Below are 21,046 nucleotides of genomic sequence, written 5' to 3' on the forward strand. Positions count from 1 at the left end.
AAGTAAAAAGAAAAATTGTACATCGCAGTCCACAACAAAGGCAGAATATGTTGCAGCAGCAGTAAACTATATAAACATTGTTTGGTTTAAACAGTTATTGGAAGGTATGAAGCAAGAAATCAAAGAACATGTTGTTATGTTTTGTGACAATACAAGTGCAATTAACAAGAGAAACAAAGCTATATTTGATCAAGGAGGATCTAATGGTGCAGAATAGAGATCTGTAATCAGCAAATTCTGTTGCATCATATTCAAGTCAATTCATTGTTACTTTCTAACCATTGTAGCAGTGATTTCAAAATCTCTTAAAAAAGTTGGTTTAATAGTTATTTTGTAAATTCTCTAACAAGGTGATAGCTCAGTTGAATTGTTCAAAAGACCTCTAGCAAGGCCACTCTTAACAAAGTGATTAAATCCTCTAACAAAATCACACCTAACGGTGTGTATTGTAACCATTAACAGGGTTGGCTCCTAACAGGGCTCACTTCAGAAGAGTGAAAATTGGTAGCCTTGGTGGTTTTTCCCATATTGGGTTTCCATGTTAAATCTAGTGTCACTTGTGTTCATGTTATTTACTTTTGCATGCATGCTAATAATTATGAATGCTCAAAGATCAGTAACAAGTTAATTTACCGAGTTACAACATTTTTTTGAATTATTTACCGAGTGACAGCAGTGACTAGTTATTTAAGACATCTAAGGGATCAGGATTTGTTTTTGTAGTAACTGATTCACCCCCCCTCTCAGTTACTTCATCTATAATTCCAACATTTTAGTACATTTCTTTGAATTCATTTTTAATATTCATCACATCTATGTAGTTATATTTTTTGTGGACTGTTGGTAAACAGATTTGTCGCTTAGAAAATATGTGATTTAGCCCAATGAACTATGTGGCAAATCAATTTCTCCAATAGTTGGATAGGCCCTTGATATTCGACCTTCCTCTGCATTTAGAGGGGTATTTCCCTCATAAAATAATATTTTGATTATTAAACAAAGATGATTACAATTTAGAAAATAAAAAGGAAACTGTTGATGACAAATGCACCACACAACTTCAATGCTTCCATAAAATTGATGTAAACTACTAATGAAGACAAACAAGAACTACGCTTGAGAGTTATCATTGACATGACGCTAATTCAATAATTCATGAATACTTGCACAATATCATGAAAATATTCATTATAGAGAATCGACACTTTAACAATTTAGAAGAATGTAAAAGAACCCAAATGTACATTCCTTTATTTCCTTGCACCAAGAACATAAACAGAAACTTTGATTATGAAGACAACCTCTATACACAGTTTCCAAAAATTGTCTTATCACTAAAACTCAAGTGTTCCCCTATTCCAAAATCCAAAAAGTCATCAATTACATTGTGATTCGTGAATTTATAGCTATTCTAGAATAACCAACTTTTCGGGTTCGTAACTACTCAAAAAGTTAAGATTTTGGACTACTCTAAAGATAGTTTGTAACCAATGCTAACTTTAAATACTTAACCACAATTAGAAAAAGTTAAGACATTGACCAAAACCAAAATTGATTCTAAAGTTGACCTCTTTACAAAATATACATAAGCAAAAATCTGAGACAACTTTAGACACGTCCACTTCTAACTTTCAACTATGATCACTGGTATTTCTTGAGCTTGCTCTTTGATCTGTAGGTGTTGTGAGTAGCTCAATCAGGTTTTCCTTGTATGATATAAATGATTTGATGACCTGTGCCAAAGCCTTGTTGTTTATGATGATTCAACTATGCATTTTCTGCTTGCATAGATCGTGTCTCTTTCTAACTTCATCCAACTCTAGGACGTAACCTAGTATGTTTTGAATATAAGGGTCCAATGCCACTGAGAGACTACTCAATCTCGTCACAATGTTAGCATCTGAACTTTGTTTACCGCCAAGTTTGGTGTTGATCTTTGAGTATGTGCAGGATCATGGTGTGCCAAAAAGTGGCAATGTGAAAAAAATAGAGTTTGAAAACGTCTAAAAGCATTTCAAAATCCGCTCTGACTTTTTTCCACCCATTCTGATACCAAATCTAAAAAGTAGGCCCAAGCCTTATCGGGTATCCAATTTCATATTGGATACCCAATATTATCGAATATTTGATATAAAATCGGATACCCGATACCTATACTGCAATTTTTTTTTAAAGCAAAAAAAAGAAAAATTCGAGGGCTGTTTGTTCATACTGTGTTTTGTGTTTTGAGCTTCGACATCCAATCCGCAAATGGATACATGATATAGGTTAGTGATTTTTTGTTATTTTTATGTTTTCAATCAATTTTATTATAATTTTTTAAAATTTTATTATAAATTTGGTAGTTTTAATTGAATTTGTTAAAATTTAGGTTTTTTTGATAGAAATTGTTGAAATTTAAGTTTTTTTAATAGAAATTATGTTTTGTGAATTAATATGTATGTCTAACCGAAATGATGATATTGAAGCAAGAAATATTGTTCCTCGTAACCCCCCACCAAATGATCTAATACCCCCTCAAAATCGTCCACCAAATGATCCCCTACCCCCTCAAAACCCTCCTCGAATCGAGGATTTGATATTTGAAAATCTCACCAAATTGAGGGCTTTGTGAACAACATATAATACTATACTCACATTGGCTCCTATGTTATCCATGTTTAACACCATAGTGGATAACATTGAAACACTTACCAATGAACAAAATGACGCTCTTCGTTGGCGTGACAAAATGCAAGAGATGTTTGATGATGGGTTGGACTATGATGAGGTTGTGGCCCTCAATATAAGTAAAGATGATTTGGTTGCCCTTTTTGTGAACCCAAAAACTAGTTTACAAGTCGACCACAAAAAGCCCAAACTATCGATTAAATAGTGCACAAATGATGCCATACATGCAAACTTTTGGGATCATTAAAGGATGGTTTTTGACATCCCTCCACATAATAGTTTAGAGGTGCCATTCTATTTCCTTAGAAAATTGTATGCAGAATTTGTGTTAGGTCTCAAGGTGAACTATTGGAGCATGAAGCCCAACATGGGGTGTAGGAGGAGGAGCTCCTCAGCATAAACCCTTTGCCCAGTGAAAGAAAGTTGGCACTTTTGTTCCCCCTACTGATGTCTCCCCCCCTCCTCAAGTGCAGCATCTTGATATCATTGCAGAGGCTAGCTCTCAGACTATTAGAGCCATCCATAGATTTAGTGGGCTATTGATATCCCAGGCTAGGTCAGTGATGCCTCCCCATGTTGATGATGCTGGTGTGAGTTCATCATCGGTGAGCTCATCACATGTTTATGTGCCCCATACTTGCATAATGTGCAAGAATATTTGTCTGGGTCCCATAGCTAATCTTTTTGAGTATCAGTTTGTATTTGACGAGGATACACCAGACGCATGTGTAGAGGCTACAAACCCTAATGTGAGAGAGGAGGGGCATGCAGAGGCATGGACTCCTTTTGTATCGATATGTGTATACATTTTTTTGTTACGACATATGCAATTTAAAGTTAATCTTTATAATAGAGTAATTTAAATTTTTAAGCCATACTGACTTATACATGTATGTGATCTTCATTCATGTTTAGTTGATGACTAAGGAGGAGCTAAGATAGGTTGATGATGCCACGCTCTCGACTATTTCATTTGGCTTCGAGACATCTATGGTACATTATGTTGTGTTCTCGTGATTTTTTCTATTTGATATTGTAGCATATATGGTTTCTAATCTTTTTTTTTCTTACAGGTATCACCTATCTCTAGGGGACAAAGTGCAGAGGATGAGCCAAGACCCATTGACAAGGGAAAGGTAACTAGGTGCTTTCTATTTGATTAAATATCGATACATTCTTGTAAAATGTTTGTGGTAATGAAATTTAATTACATTCTTTATTGTATAGGGCATGGCTATTGGCGATGAGCCCATGCAGATTCTGTGTCGTAGATGCTCTGGCATTTCCATCTGCACTAAGAGCCCCATTGTATGTATAAGTACCATTTATTTTTTATTTTCCTTGTGTTCATAAATAAATTCAAAACTAATTTCCGTGATATTAACTAGTATTTTGTATCTCATAGGAAACTCCTAGTGCACACGAGGTTGGACAACAAAGTTTTGTATCTTTGATGATGCAACCATTATATCTTGAAGAGGAACCAACACGGGTAAGTTGTAATTTGAATTCTTGATTATATGTTATAAATTTAGCATGCTATGAATTATAATGTTATATTTTAAGTTCTAGATTCATCTAACAAACATATTTGAACATATACATGCCACCATCAGCAAGATACAAGCATTGCCGAGGACATATGAGAGGACTCCTGATCGGCGTAGGAGGTCGATGAGAGAAGTATTTATGATGAAAGTTTAATAGTATAAATCTTCATTAAAAAAAGATCATTATGCATTTGAGTAATTCAATGTTAGATACAAAGAATCATATAAATTTAGTAGTCTAACTTTGGGTTTTCCTTTTTTGTTTATGTAGGAGAAATCTGATCCACCTACACTAATAGATTTGGCATCGATTTGCTACGGCTATGTGTCACAATTACGATAGCAATGTGTCGCCACTGCGACAGACATTGATGTCGTAGTTATTTAGTCGCAATTTACGATGTCTACCCCTTGTCGTCGCAATTGCGATGCCTATTCGTCGCTATGCAGCCACCTTGTTGTCCCGTCATCCTCGTCGCAATTCTTGTGTTTTCCGTCGCAATTGCGACAGGGTTGTCGTCGCACCTACAGCAACCCCGTCGCAATTGGAGGGTAGGTGTGACGACAACCGCATCACAATTTTGGTGTTTTTCATCGCAATTGCGTCGGGGTTACTGTAGGTGCGACGACAACGTCGTCGCAATTGCGACGGTTGAAGGATTAAAACAAAAAAAAAAAAAAAAAAATGTACTTTAAGTTGTCCTTCAATTGATATTTGGATGCCTTTATTGAGGGTTTATCCAGTAGGACCAATGTTGCTTCCATAGGCAAGCCATGCATTATGCTAGAAAGGGCTGAGAGTACTTTGTCTCAAAATGAAGCTCTCTTTAGCCTGGAATTGGCTTGCTCAAACTATCTACCAGTGCCATGTTTTGCCTGTGATAGGAAAATGTACAAGATAGAAAATAAAATGTAAAATCCATTGGAACAGGCTGAAGAGATCAATAAGGCAAACTCACTCACCTATACAATTCTGATGATTTATAGATTTCACTAAAGTTGACACCTAGACGGTGCTCTTCTGACATAGAAGTTACTTCCAGCATCCACGTAGCTAGATTATAACCTTCCTTGATCTGTGGAACCCCCTCAATGGCCTACATGAATCATTTTCAATTAGTTGAAACATATATGATGATTGCAGCTAGTGCTTGACTCTTAAGCTCAACGTATTGAGAATGTTTGCTAAAAGCTTAGTGGTCAACACTATCCGGCATGACCAATTCCTTGTATATAAAATCAACTTCCTATTGGTTCTAGTACAATAAACTATGACTACTTACAACTCCAAAATTCAAACTGCTCATCAAAAGGTACCAGATTCAGATCTAAATCTCTCAACAGAATAAAACCGTAGTGGAAAATATTCTATAAGTTTGTTAGAATTGTGACCAAGTGGACCTGCATAGATAAGCTAACCTCCTCGCTTCATTAAGAATAGCTACAGCATATTTCATTTAGCTTTAAGAAGATGCCAATTTCAAATGCTTCACAAAGCTATTTTAAGAAAACCATATCTTTACCTCGTCAAATACCTCGAAGATATCAATACTAGGCTGATGGATTGTGCAAACAATAGTTCTCCCCGTGTCAACTATATTTCTTACTGTTCTCATAATTATAGCTGCTGCCCGAGCATCCAAGCTTGAAGTTGGCTCATCCATGAATATAATTGAAGGATTAGCCACAAGCTCTACTGCTATTGTTAACCGCTTACGCTATTCAGTAGATAGGCCATTCAATCCAGGAAGCCCAACCAAGGCACCTCTCAAAGAAGTGAGCTCCACAAGTTCCATTACTTCATCCACAAACATCTGAACATTGAATTTCACATTGTAATATTACATATATAATTAAATAGAATAAAAACAAAAATAGAGCAATGAGGCTAGAGTAGGAATTTAGAATATTAAAAAATAAATAAAAAAGATGGTGCCAAAAGAATTCCAGATTAATATTCATCAGGAGTTCAATTTAGAAGGAGATTGTTACAGTGAATATTTTCGTAACATTTATCAAATCTTTGGTAGCCAACAACCTCTTTGCACTGGACTTCAACTAGGTTGTTTATCCAGCAGTAGTGAGTCAAGGCATTAATAACGAGAAGTCAAATGGAGATTCTGATATTCAATGCTCACAAGATCAAAACAGCTTTCATGTATACACCAAATTTATGGTTGGCAATGAAACTAGGGCTAGGTTTGAGGCACCTACCAAGCTTCTGCATGCTCAATCTGTCAAGTAGATGAGGACACTACCAATAATCTATTTCTCAATTGTAAGTGGACTGTTCAAATTTGGTGTCTACATAGCTACGATTCTCTACAGCCATGCTTGGATTGATGATCCAGATATCAAGAGATTTAAATTTAATTGTGTTATATCCATAGTAACAATACGGTTAATACATCAGAGGTAAGCATTAATTAGAGAGAGATGCCTATGTTCCAATTATGACAATACAAGGAAGCAAGTGGGGAAATGATTATGAACCATCTTCCCCAGTGAGTGATTTGAACTGCTCTCACAACTCCTAAGTTGCCAAATTGGAATCATAATTGGGAATGGGTAGTTGCATACAACATACCAATACAGCAATGTTTTTTGGGGCTGGGTAACTCCATACAAAAAAAAAAAAAAAAAGTTACATTAATTTATTTCATTAAGTATCCTATACAACTAAATAGTAAATATATGCAGTTAACAATACTTAATCATACTATAAAATAATCTATACATAAATTGTAAGACTAAAATATCCAAGGTAACATATTTACGCAATTTGGTTACTTTAGGAAAAGATGGTGACTTATTTCAATTTGGAATATGTATCAAGTCTCAAGTCTATCTGTGATATCTTATTGAGAACAAAAATATGCATAACCTTGCAATGAAACACGGTAGTACAAGCCTTCCATAGAATATTCAACTATATGTTCAAAAGAGTTAATGCATATACTATTATTGCTTGGTGTTTTCAAATTTGTTAGTACTGTAATTGTTGAATAAGAAATATAATTGATAAATTGTTATATTATCTCTGTAAAAGAAGTGACAGATTTAAACCAGAGAAGCAATAATTTGCAAAATCATTGATTATACCTGATTAATCATGATTGTGGAGCCAGCCAATATCTTCCCCGAAAAAATCTCAATTCATGTTTCCTTGCTTACAAAAACAATAGATACATGTAAGATTAGATATAATGATCAGTTCAAAGCCAGATTCAATGAAAAATAATATTTTGCACCACTAACCCTGTTCAAGGAAATCAGTCTGCACATCACCATCATAATTTTTGCACACCCAAACATAGGCACCATCACTCTTCAAATCATAGGCTACCATGTCATCAATAAGCCTATGCTCATACCTGTTCATGAATCAATCATTGAAAGAAGTTATTGTGTGCCCAACAGAATCAAGATAATCAACATTGCAATCTTCATATTATTGTGCCAAGAAACAAAACCAACCAGATTCCTGTTGCATCATATTTATCTTTCCAACTGGCCTCATATACCTCCTGGAAGATATCTTTAAACCTACCAATTTAAGTCACATATAAGAAGAATCTCTGAGAATATGAGGATCCTTAAGCTAGAGAATCATAAAGAATGATAACATGGGAAGTAAGGTGTGTTAGAGAAAAAGGTAAAAATAAGATCATCAATCCTTGTATTGATTTGAAAACATACCTTCCATCATATTTTTTTAAAATTGTGTTTTTAGTACTCAGGTAAAGTGGCCATTTCTTCTCATAAGCTGTTGCCATTGATGCATCAACAAATGCACGAATAGACTGCACAGAAATAATTTTATGTGCATCAATACCTAATTTCTTCTCATAAGCTGTTGCCATTGATGCATCAATACCTATGACCAATCACGGAACACTCTAAACAAATCAAATCTGGAAATTTTACCTTCTTATCAGCCACCTAGAAGGGTTTCAAGGCTACACACGAGCGCTCCTTCTGACCAGGCAGTGTAAGATGTATGGGCATCAAACTAGCTATATATTTACATCTAACATGAAAACTATAAGGTCTGTCTAGTTCTAATGTTTACTTACAAGTCCATGATCAAATTAGGAATGAAAAGATACAAACTTTGGTCTTCACAAAAATTTAATACACACAAAACTAAAATACCAGCAATATCTATTGTGGGGCTAGATGGATTTATACCTATTTGGGCCTGCTTGCATCTTCAAATATGGGATGCTTGGAAGATTGAAACTCGGCAGAGGACACATTTTGCATAGGAGGACTACTCATTTTCTCATAGCAATGGATAGAGAAAAGAGAAAGAGAAAGATGAATCTCATCCTTACCCCAAGATTGAGTCTTTGCACTGTGCTTTTTATTCAGACCAGGCTTTGATAAGAAGGGAGACAAGGCTTGAGAAGGCAATGGACATAGCGAAGAAGAAGAAGAAGCAGATGGATTAAGCATAGGCCAAAGGGAAAGAGAATATAGTTTCTGAAATCCACCAAGAGCCAAAACAACTTGTCATCTTGTGCAGATTTATGCCATATCCTATTAACACATGAGGTTGTTGCCAGTGTTCTTGCATCCATGTATCAGTGTAATTGGGAGCCTCCGAGATGACTTCAGGGAGATCAAAATTAAAGCATTTGATATTGGGGAAGGAGCGGGAAATAACGGATCTTGCACTTTGGGTGCATTTTACATCATTTAGGGGCTTTAATAGCCTATTACATCATGTAAACACTACCATCCACCCATAACTCTTCCTAGGACACCCTAGGACTTCAAATGACCCCTTACATCATATAGACTCCCTATTTGTGCCAATTTGAGCTTCACTTACATCTTATTGAGCTTCACTTTGTTTTGAGAATAGTTTAATATTCTCTACTAAACAGGGCCAACCACATGAAGGTGGAAGCTCATTTGGCCCCACCCCCCTCCCCCTAACATCACTCTACATTCCCCGTTAACATCTAACATTCATTCATTCTTTCAACCATTAATAAAATGTAACATTCAATCAATATCACATGATAACATTCAATCAATATCACATGATAACATTCATTAACACATTAGATTCGTTAACATGCAACATTCATCAATATTCTGCATTAACACATAATTCATGAACATTCATTAGCACATAATTAAATTCATTGAGACATAAAATACAGTCATTATCAATTAAGGTATGTAGTGACAATCATTTCTTTTTTTTCTTTCTATTTCTTTTTTCTATGTAAGCTCTAAGAGGAGCATCAGTGTCATCATCAATTCCCCCCTCATCAGTTGTTCTGTTCTCTATTCTTGATGATCTCAAATTCCTATGCTGTTGCAAAGGGGGGTCCTCTGCAATAACAAATAAAAGAGTTAAATTAAAAATAATTTATTATAATTGTTACAAGTATTTAATTATTTTAAATAACATAACTGTGTCTCTTTACCTGATCTGACCACATCATTTTGTCTAGACTCAACGTCAACACGGTCATGAACATCGACCCCTCGATCCTCTACAGCTGCTATACAAAATGTTACGTTAATCCAAACACCAATTGCAATTACATATAAAAAATTTAATAGCAAATGTATACCTCCACCACTGGGATGCACATCATGCGAACCTTCGACATCCACAGATTGTGTAGAAGGATTGTCAGGCTGCATTCCAACATCCTACGCATTGTTATCATTGCTTGCTTAAAATAGATATACTCACTTTATATTGGAACTTAACATCAAATAGACTAATTGGTAAAGTATTCAATTTGAAATAAATTTCATTTAGCTTATTTACCTATGGCTGAGATGCATTAGTATTAGAACCTTCCACACTAATTTTAGCTCATAGCCGTTCAGCCACGGCTCTATAACCTTGTTGAAAGCCAATTCTCTTATCGTCTTCTGTGAGGCATCTCTTGAACTCTGAGCCCTGCATTTTTGCGTGGTATGGTGAATTTTACTTGCATTGTTTCATCAACCAATGGAGGGTAGTTAAAATATCAATAGCAAATCATCTATATCCATCACAATATAATAGGAGAAAAATCAAGCAGTTTTGATGGAGCAATCTACTATATAAATGTTGCGTGTTTGTATGCTTTGCTTGTGCCAACATATTTTCTCCAAATTCTTAAGTTGGGTAAGAGTTAGTTCAGCTCTTTGGAAATAAAAATGGCTGCAAGTGCTGCTGCATTCCCTCATTCTTTCAATCACTGCCTTTATTCTCAACTATTGGAGGAAAATTCAGTCAAGGGTGAGATTTTAAATAATGTCATATTAGTGAATCACAAGTTTTCTTCACTAATCTAGATTGCAGAGTCTTGACTTCAATTGTTGAATTGTTTATATTGAATATGAAAATCCACTACTGTTATTATATTCTATTGACCTATTTATAATTAATGAGCTAAATAAGGGAGTCCTAGCATTTCCCTTCACATTATATAAAAAATTTGATACAATTTTTCATTTACTAATACTTACAACTCTTGCTTGAAGTTTCGAAAAACCACCAGAGCCGAGCTTGTGTGTCCCGTGCTTTTCTAGTCTTGCCTTTGTTGCCTTTGATGTGTCAGGCAATCTATGAAAAGTTTGAAATATGTTAGATAGTATAAATATGGAGGTTAATTAGTACACAATTAGATTCTCAACAGTATCACATACCTTTCTGTACTCTCCACTGGTGTAATATTATTTTTCTTGTCAGCTTTATACTTTCCATCCAAAATCAGAGCCTGCCACTCAGCCTCAGGAACATAGGGCGGACGCTCGTACCTGGGGTTATCCCGTAAATTTTTTCTATACTGGTCCCTAATATACTTCAAACATAAACTAGCTTTTTCAAGGAGCTTGTTTCTCTCGAATGCACGAGGTCCAAAGAGTTGGGTCATGCTCTCTATAAGATCATCCTTCAACGGTTTGCGTTGGTGATTCCACCTTTTAAGTAAAAAAAAACATGTTAGACTCATAAATGAAGTGAAGCTACCTTTAATATAGTTCAAGAAATGGACGAAAAGGAAAACTATTATAGCAATGATATGAAATCAAAATAGTGGTTTGGGGTTTTAGTTAGGATATGATGTTCCACCAGGTACACATGGTGGGCCCAAATATTCACAAACACTCATCACCAAGTTTTCTCCAAAAAAGATCATTCCCTACAAAACAATCATGGGATCATTAGTCGATGAAGAGTGATCAAAAACTAAATTACTATTATATCACTATAGAATAATAATAACTTTAAAGTACCTGAAACTTTGGCTACTTTTAATGGAATACCTTCATCGTCGCTGACGATCAATGTGACATCCTTCACCATTCCCGTACTAGGAACATAGGAACATCCAGGAAATGATGTTGCAGGTCCTATTGCAAAAAGTTTCATAAGTCTTTGTCACGATCGAAGTATAAAAGAACAAATGATAATTGATGTTATAAAGTTGTAAAAAAGAAACTGTTTGTTGCTGTCATAAGAGAGAAAAAGAGGGATTTGTGTACTAGCAGATGGTGCAACAGTCGATGCATGTAAGTTGCGTGTTGCTGACTCAGCAGTCGAAAAGAGATTTGTGGTTGTCCTGGATGGAGGCGGCATCATCGTAGGATTCAATTGATGTGAAGCTGAAGAATAAAATTGTTAGAGCATGCATAAATATAGAACGTGTGGACTAGCATGGACAAGATTGTTAGAGCATTAAAAAAAAGGATTGTTCGAGCATGTATTGTCAATGATTATGATCATTCCTATATATATTCAATGAAAAATAGAAGTGGGGAATGGAACATGCGATCTACCTGAACCACCTGCAGCACCCTCATCATGGGAACGGGGCTCGAAATCAAGCAAAAAACTCTGTAAAGACAATGCATCCATATTTTAATTAATGCCATAAAAGAGCATAACATAAAAACCATTATTGAACTCTTGTTATAATTAAAAATTTCATTAATACTTACTTTTAAGGACTCAGAGGTGTGCAACAATTCAGATGCCCTATCTTTTATTTGTTGAGTCATACGCTTTATGGTTGCCAAACGTAGAATTTCTTTGCTAATTTTCTTTAAATTAATTTTAATCGAACCGATCGGGTCATCGGTCTCTGCTAAATCGATATAGAAAGGGTCCTCCTCGGGGGGGGGGGCTGCTGAGGGACTGCAGGTTCCTTTCCCTCCCTCCGACCACTAGCCCTCTGTGACAACAATAATATTAGTATTATCAAAATTACTCCAAAACAATAAAGAAAACAACATTAAAAAAATAAAATTTTGCTTCTATCTAGTTTGCACAATTACAAATGAGTTTTACCTGCTCATGTGTAGATGAGCCGGGAGCATCGTCAGCATCCCCTCCGGGTGGTTGCTCCATATTGTGCCCCTGTGTCAAAGATGAAGTATAAAAATGTTAGCCAAAAATTTGTTGACTAAATGGTATGTTGGAGTCATTGATTAGAAGTTGGTTTAATAGTATGTACCACCCCCATGATAGTAGCCTCGTTTGTATCTATGCGGTTCAAATTGTAATCAATAAGAAGCTCTTCCCTTGCATGTATTGATTTTATCGCATAGATGAATACACGATTTCCCTCGCGCGCCTCAAATATGCAATTGGGTTGCTTTATAGTTGACCCAGGTCGTGTACTATTTATAAAACCCGCAATATTCCCTATTGTTTTTGGCCTTCCATTAATGTATATAGCCACAATTTTACTTTGATTATTGTCTTGCTGTTGTATATAATTTGTTGAGAGGGCATACCTACGCATACTTTTTTTATATTTAACAATATGCATCCAACTTTTGTAATCGTAACATGGTCCAACATACTCCATCAATTCAGAAACTTTGTTGTAAGACACCTTTATGCCGTCCATAGAAAATAGGCCCAAACCATGCAGTGATGATGGTGCTATGCGATATATCCTCTCATTAACACAAAAATCAATGTTTATTGGAGGAAGTTCCTTGGGTACCCAATGTTTCTATAGATGTTGGTACCTCAAGGGCACCTCGATGTCGCCTTCCGTCTCATCATCATAAGAACATGACCCCCCTTGAGCAAGGAAAAATTTCATGCGTTTATTGAATTTCCTTCTAGTCCTTTGACCTCTAGTTAATCTCCCTATTCTAGATAAACTGCATGTCTCACTTTCCTCTTCTATTCCTATATTTCCCTCACTCGAGGAAGACACTTCTGAAAAATACCTATTCACTAGTACCTGCAAATGGGAGAGATCTTAGAAGACATCAATCTTACTATTGATAAGTGTATGAAATAGACTGTCTATAAGGAGTATTGACTTATACCTGTCGATCCATGAGACTGTGCGGGATGCTCCTGAAAGGGATTCAATTTCCTGCAAATGTAATTCAATTATCGTGAGCATAATCACATCATAATCATAATCACATCCATCATTAGCATCACATAAAAATTAAAAACATTAAAAGGTACACAATAAAACACTTAAATTAGGCTCACATTATAAGCCTACTAGGGAAGTAGGCCTAATGAAGGGCTAAAACTGGGTTTTTGTATCAACTAATGAGTTGAGGGCTTAGTCACCTTGGGGACATGCTATTTGAAGTTGTTTGATGTGTGTGGAGGTGGAGGAAACACCTAGACTAAAGCCACTTGAATAAAATTTTGAAATTCAGTTAGATATTTTATATTAATTAAGATAACTGTAATTTCTTCCAAAACCCATTATAATAATTTTAAAATGGATTACTGGTTTCTTTTTACTTACCGTGTAAATCCCATAGATCCAAATACATGTACTGAAATAAGTTTTCTAGTTTTAGTCTGTAAATAAACATACTGATACAATGTTATTCCTATTCTAAAATGAAATGTTAGAGATACTTGAATTATTAACCAACAAATTGGGTAAGCACTTATATTATGTTTTCCCTATGAATTATATTCTAGGTACAACTCCCTTTGATAGATATTTAATGAATTCCCTTTTCTAAACTAAACACTTACAAATGCTTTTGACCTGAAAGAAAATAAGGCTCAATACATTCACGCATCAATATGCGTTTTAAATAGTTTTATTTAATTAATTTAGATTAATAGTTAATTTAGATTAGCAGTATTCTATTTGTAGTTGAAACTTGTAGCTTTTAAATAGATAATGAATAAACTATGTAACCATATATATAAGACAAATATATTTCTATCAAGAAATGAATATTAAATAGATTAAGGATTGATGGCATACCTCTAAATTCCATCATCATCATCCTCATCCTCATCATCATCATCATCATCGTTGTCGTCCTCGTCATCATCATCGTCGTCATCATCATCATCCTCCTTGCCGTCGTCGTCGTCGTCGTCATCATCAACATCATCATCAACATCAACATCATCTTCATCATCATCATCAGTAGCAGCATCATCGTCATCATCTTCTTCTTCTTCTTCATGAAAATTTGTGTCATGAACATCATCCAATAACTGTCTATCGTGATCACCATCTACATCATCTTCTACTTCTTCGGTATCTTCTTCTTCCATCTCATTATACTTTATTGGCCTTCCTCTCGGTTCATGTCTAACAACAAATGACCAACCTAGTTTATGTGGAACCTCTGAGTAAAATACCTGCTCACATTGGCTTGGAAGAACATAAGGCTCATCCCCAACTGGCTCAAACGACCTTGTATTAACCATTGTAAATCCATTATTATGTTCAATAACAGTTCTATCAGGATCATTTGGATTAAGTCGTAGCCTGTACCATTTGACAACGAAGAGTACTAATTTGAAAGAACTAAAGTCACACTCAATTATCTCATCCAAAATGCCATAGTATTGATTTTCAGACTCTTGAGGATGTAAGTCGTTTCTAGATGAAATATTAGTCACTTGAAAGACTGCAGTTATTATTGAATCACAAGTTTTCTTCATGTCATCCAACACTTTGACGCGAAATTTCTGACCATTACAGAACATAGCCTTGTGGTGTTTAACCTACAATAATATGCGAAACATATCAAAATTATTATATCGTGAGTTGATAAACATACGGGTGATTAATAAATTTGTACGTACCTGAAAATCTCTTGAACCGCGTGCTAAATCTATTTCCCTTTGCGTAACATTGGAATCTCCATTACGATGAGCTTCTTTAACCAATGAAGATACACCTTCCCATGTTAATGTGCGACCAGAATGTTGACATCGTTCAATCCATACCGTCATCCAATCAAGATTGTTTGCAATATACAAATGTAGTGCATCCCACTCTCGAGCACCTGTACAAAAAAAAAAATAGACAACTTACAACCGATTTATTTTGAAGATTAAGAAATAATTTATTACAATAACATCTTATAATTTATTAGCTCTCACTTTCCTCAATGTACCTTTCCCCATCAAGTACTCCCCTTCTAACTTTTTAAAAGGCTCGAGATCCCAAATGCGATCTACATGGATATTTGATGCAAACTTAGGAAGATATTCAGTAATGTACACCATAGTTTGGCATACCATATATCCCTCTACCATAGAACCCTCAGGATGTGCTCTTTGTCGAACCAAAGCCTTCAAAGATTTCAAATGCCTCTCAACCATCCACATTGACCTAGTGTGTACAGGTCCACACAATTCAATCTCCTCAACTAGGTGTATGAGGTAGTGTTCCTGTGCATTGAAAAAAGTTGGAGGTAGACACTTTTGCATTTCACACAGTAAATGAGGAATTCTTCTCGTCCAATAGTTTATATCTTCTTTATGGATTTCTTTAGATGACAACCAGCTACATTAAGAGATTCAAGTCACAAAAAATATATAGATATGAGACTTTACAAAATAATATACAATAGATTACATAGCAAGAAAAACAAATCACGAATATAATAAATATATACAACAAATTGAACAGATATTACTGCTTACCTCATATATTTTCCAAGATCGTATATCACTTGTTTGATGTTATTGTTGAAGTGCTCTGGAAGAGATAGAGGAAGCACGTACTGTAGTAATTATAAACCAATCATTTCATTGTTTTCTAACATAACATAACGAACAATTCACGTAGTTTATGAATATATTGTAAATACAGAAGAACATAACTTACCTTGACGAAAGTATGCCAATCATGCGTTTTGAGCCCTGGCCCAAATTCACTTTTTTTTGATATGAGATTGTTTATGTTCACAGCAAATCTTATGGGAAATTGAATTTTTCGTATGACTTCTTTTATGGCATCACTTTGCTGCTCCGTTAATAACCATGGAAGGGCACTTATATTAATCTGGTCTCTGTTGCTATCTGAGTGAATGAAATTTTTCAATGCATGATTGGATTCATGTATGTCATTACAAATTTTGACAATTTTTTCTTTGTCATGCCTTCCATCCAATATTTTCCACAATGTCTCTGTTATATTCTTTCCAATATGCATAGTATCAAACAAATGCACAATTTGTAAGTGCTCGTAGTAGGGCAACCTACTAAATTGTCTGGGATAGCTTTTTAGTCCCTTTGGAAGGTTGTCAGTATTGCCTTGACGACCTTCACGATCATCAATTACACAATTAGTCAACAAAAATCACAATAGAAATATATAAATTACAAACATAAACCATTAGGTGGAACGGCATTACCTCGACGATTAATTCTATTATATTCCAACTTCCATAGGCGAGGTGTCATTCTTCGTGGCTTTGATGTAGTCTCTTCTTTCCCATTGAAAAGATGTTTTTCTGTACTTCGATACTTATGATTCCTGTGGAGGAAGTGTCTACACTCATCAAACACCTGCTTTCCTAAACTTTTTTAATGACGAGATTTCATCTTTGGACCACAAACTGGACATGCAAATTTTCCCTTTGTTTGAAGACCTACAAGATAATGATGTAATTGGATTATTAAATATGTTGATTTTTATAATTAGAATTATTGTGTGCAACTTGAATTCACTATAACATACCACAAAAATGTGTGAGCCCTGGGGCATCATGTATTGTCCATGCCAGTATTGCATGGAATTGAAATTGTCTTTGTCGTATTGGTCTAGACACGTCATACATAGTGACACCGTTCCATAACTCCACCAACTCGTCAATAAGAGGCTCAATATATACATTCATATCTTTTACTTGATATTTACCTACTTGAATGAACAGTAACAATACATAGTTATTGTGACCATTTTACTGCAAGATTTGTAAGTACGTGTAAATTAATAACTATCAAATGATAAGATACCTGGAACAATCATTGCCAACATAATGTGCTCCCTCTTTATTGACATCCACGGAGGAATGTTATTGTTGATAACAAAAACAGGCCACACCGAGTAAACAGATCTCATCTCTCCAAATGGATTGACATCGTTCGCTGCCAATGAAAGCCTGAGATTACGAGGTTCTTCTTTAAAGTGTTGCCACTTTTCCTCTGTGCATAAATGTCGAACCATCCGCAGGTATTCGAATAATGTCATCTCGACTTCTATTGCGTGCATGATAATCCATAAATTGAGCCAAGCTACTACACATGAATAACTGTCGCATCCGTGGAATAATGGGGATGTAACGAAGAACCTTTTAAGGCACCTTTTTTGTTAGTCGATCTGTTCGATATCTACTCGTATGACATACAGGGCATTGTGTTGCAAATTCATGTTCTTTATAATATATAATATGATCATTGGGACAAGCATGTATTGCTTCATACTCCATTCCAATATCTTTCATAACAGCTGTTAATTCTCGATATGAGCGAGGTAGAATATTTGATGATGGTAATAGAAACTCGCCTATCAATCTACAAAAAAAAATATAAGTTGTTAATATAAACAATATTAGTGGTACATTATTCACCCTTTGTTAACTATAAAGACATATATGACATACCTTAACATACGTGACATTGTTATGTTGGATAAACCATTCATAACCTTCAAGTTCAACAACAACAATAGAGCAGAGAGAAGAGTTGTTTGGGAGTCTTTGTATAGGGGCTCGTATGCCTTCTGAAGTAGAGGTACATTGAGGCTATCATCATCATCATGATCAGATACACTTGGACTAGATGTGTCATGGATCAATGTATTTATACCATCCTCTTCAATTGTGTTTTCTGGCGCATGATCGTCATCTTCCATGGGATCATTATCTTCACCTTTGATATTTGCACCTCCATGTTCCTCCACTTCGAAAACCATATTCTTCGGATTGTTGTGGTTCATATCATGTACTTCCCTGGGAAGATCAACCTATATAAAATTGATTAACATAAATAAACCATGATCATCAACTCATCATCAAGTGATTTCATATGTATATAAATAGTTAAAGTGATATAATGAACGACTTACCAGTGGATGATAGTCATGCCCCCCTTCAATGTGACCATTCTCCCTACAATGTCTCTTAACTGTTTTGATTAGCAATCTTCTACGGTTTAAGCCCTTACAAATATTGCAAGGACAATAACATTTTACATCACCTTTTCTTTTCAAGTTAGACCACAATCTAGCAATTGTCTCCCTGTTTTGTTCTTCACTTATATTATCTGACATGATCATTCTTTGCAGGAAGCAAAAATCAGGCTATGAAAACTTCGGTCTACTGCAACTTTCAAAAACTAAGCAAAACTGTTGAAAGTACACAAATCTTCTTAGACCTAGCTAAATACTTTAATATTTTAAAAATACTTTCTTTAACTTTATTCCTAATATTATTTGTAAAACTTTGACCAACCGCCTGAAGGTCTTATTTCAAGAGACCTTACAACATTAAGCCACTAAAAGCAATTTCAAAACATATAAGCTAAAAGTCTAGTTAAAATATACATTAGAATTATAAAAAAAACAATTTTCATACCCGAGCACGCGGCTATAACTCGTGCAATAGCCTTCTTGCTTAGCTATAGAAGCTCTCCAGCAATCAAATTATACAAGCTACAAGGCCTAACAACAATTTCAAAACATATAAGCTACAAGTCTAGTTAAAATATACATTAGATTAAAAAATATACAATTTTCATACCCAAACGCGCGGCTATAACTCATGCAACGACCTTCTTGCTTAGTTGTAGAAGCTCTCCAGCAATCAAATCATACAAGCTACAAGGCCTAAAAAAAATTTCAAAACATATAAGCTACAAGGCAAGACATATTACATGACATGGCAAAAGGAACAAAATTTACAAGCTTTAGCAAGAAATATTAAATGACAACATAGTGCTAGAGAGATCACAATTATATGAGTCAAACATACTCATGAAAAAGCACATAAATTAGTTATTATATGCAATTAAAAGATATAAAGTTAGATAGGGATATCCATAGGGCATATTGAAGAAATGATATGGTCATATAGATTTCATATGGGATTTTGAAGATGATAGTGTTCTAAGGCAAAGAATCCATTCATATAACCATAATGACATTAATGTTTAAGCATGGACAATCATCAAATACCAAAATAGAGCAGCAATAAATAATTAGCAATAGTATTTACTTGAAAGTTTCTAAAGCCTTTTCAAAAAATCCATTTTGTTCTTTTAACTCTTAAATCATTTGCTTTCATTTCTGTCATGATACAATAGCAAGCAATGTTATTCAGAATTAGATTCAACAAACCTTAGCAGTGTAAATAGCCATCTCCTCTAAATTGAACTCCAGACACGAGGGGGCATTCACATACTCTTCCCCTAAAGGTATCCTGAAGAACAAAAACCACTATTCTTGAGTTTGTGAATTGCACCTCGAGATGAATGAAGATTAAAAGGAATGAAAATTGTTTTCATATATTTAAATCAGAATGTAATATTTATTCATAAGTATATACCTTGCAAGCAATTATAATTGTTGTTATATGTGTTGTAGGAAAAGAAGAAGTTTCAAGATAAGTTTACATTATTGTTATATGTGTTGCAGGCAAAGAAGAACTTTACATTGCTTTAACTTGCCATTGATGAGTATCATCTAACACTTTTAGCATAATTTTTTGAAAAAGGATGGAGACATGGTTCATGTAGTTGAGGAAGGCATTCTACATCGATTTGAGGTGATGGTAGGTTGATAGGAGTCAAGATGCTGAAAAGTTGTAAAGTTGTCATTTTAACTTCAACATTTGGGAAAGATTTTACAAAATCTACAAAGGTGGTTATGGGTCAGTTCCAATAGTTGGAACATGGCATATGGAGATATATAAGGTCATCCAAGGCCTGGTGTATGTATTGGTTGAGGTTTTTCTCAAACCTTAATAGCAAGCAATAACATATACACTGCAATTTTGTCACAGTTTGGCTTGCAACTCGAGAAACTACCTTAATATGAATTGAAATTCACAATTTCTTGTTATTCTTAGTTAGTTTGCTTTGATTCCTTGCTCTATATGTTTTGGTAGATCTTTGTGAATAGTTTGGCACAGTGTAATAAAATTCCAAACCCATTGGCCTGTTCACTGCCAGAACTAGGGTTTCTTGAATAAACATGCCATTTTCTTGAACTCCCACAGTGTTTCACAGCCTTTTGAGGGCATTCAATGTATAGTGTATTATATCTTTTTTGGGTTGAAAAAATGCAGTTTGCTATTTTTCATGTCTTGCCCTAGGCGGGCCATTATACCGTGGAGCATAGGTATATACCTGTATGTTCTATAAGCCTGTATTGTTTGTGGCCAATTGTATTTGAATTCATGAATCTATGTTATTGTTGTCAGTGTTATAGTTTCAGTCAAATCAGTAATGGATTAATATATAATTAATCTTGAATTCTATATGAACTATATTGGTTATTATTTGGAATGGATATGATTTTGAATATATATTTGTATATTTAATATATATGTGGAAATAA

This window comes from Cupressus sempervirens, chromosome 5 (genome assembly GCF_028749045.1).
Source record: "Cupressus sempervirens isolate cs-2001-9-10 chromosome 5, ASM2874904v1, whole genome shotgun sequence".
Classification (NCBI taxonomy): Eukaryota; Viridiplantae; Streptophyta; class Pinopsida; order Cupressales; family Cupressaceae; genus Cupressus; species Cupressus sempervirens.